Consider the following 1,243-nt stretch of genomic DNA (forward strand, 5'->3'; position numbering starts at 1 on the left):
TTAGTATGGATTTACTTGGCTGTGCTAGGTCTTAAGTGCGGCATGCCGAATCTTTGATCTTCACTGCAGCATGTGGGATCTATTTCCCAGGGATGAAACCTGGGCCCCCTGCATGGGGAGCATGATGTCTTAGCCACTGGACCCCCAGGAAAGTCCCCAGCTCAGTTTACTTTTAACATTTCTTACCTAATAGATGAATTTAAGGCTATAAAATTTTTTACTCATTTCCATCACAACTGAGATCTGTTACATGGTACTGCCGCTGCCATTCATCTCTGAATAGTTTGCACAGGCACTGACTTCCTGATTAGCTGTCAACCTGAAGGGGAAGGGGAGGTTTTGCTAGTTTTTTGTAAATTTCCAAGTGGATAGGATTTTTGTCTCCTTCTCAGCACCTTTGATTTGTAAGATGTTTTACAGTCAGATTGTGGCCTGCGGGATTTATGCATTTTTGGAATCTGATGAGATTTTCTTTCTGGCATAAAACATAGTAAGTTTTTATGAATGCTCCAAGAGGGTTTGTTGGCACAAAGTTCAGAGACAGCTGATAGATTAAGTTTGTTAACAGTGATGGTTGATTTTTGTCTAATTGATTTGCAGGTTTCTGAGATATGAGGATTAATATGTTCTGTTGTGGTTGGGAATTAATTTCTCACTGTACCTCTAAACATATAAACTCTTTCAAAGCTTTTAATTGAACAAAGGTACATAACTATTTACCTTGACAAATTATTCCCTGCATAAATGGATGCTTTTTACCTTGCATTTTATTGGCAAGGCCGCCACCACTGACTTTGTTAATATTTTCCTGGTATGTTTTTTCACTTTCTTATTTTCAACCTTTTGTGTCACTTCTTTCTTGTACATGGTCTCTTATAATCAACCTGTACACATATATTTGTGGTGAATTTTACCATTCAACTTGAAAATGTCCAGAAACAGCAGAATTTAATCCATTCATATTTATTATAATGAAAACTGAAAGTGTTAATCGCTCAGTCAACTCTTTGTGATGCTATGGACTATATAGCCCACCAAGCTCCTCTGTCCATGGAATTCTCTGGGCAAGAATACTGTAGTGAGTTGCCATTCCCCTCCCCAGGGGATATTCCTGACCCAGGGATTGAACCCTGATCTCCTGCATTGCAGACTGATTCTTGAGTCTGAGCCACCAGGGCCTCACTATGATGAACACTATGTTGACATCTACTACTGCTATCTTATGTTTTTTTAAGATTTTTTG

The sequence above is a fragment of the Budorcas taxicolor genome, chromosome 17 (genome assembly GCF_023091745.1).
Source record: "Budorcas taxicolor isolate Tak-1 chromosome 17, Takin1.1, whole genome shotgun sequence".
NCBI classification, from domain to species: Eukaryota; Metazoa; Chordata; class Mammalia; order Artiodactyla; family Bovidae; genus Budorcas; species Budorcas taxicolor.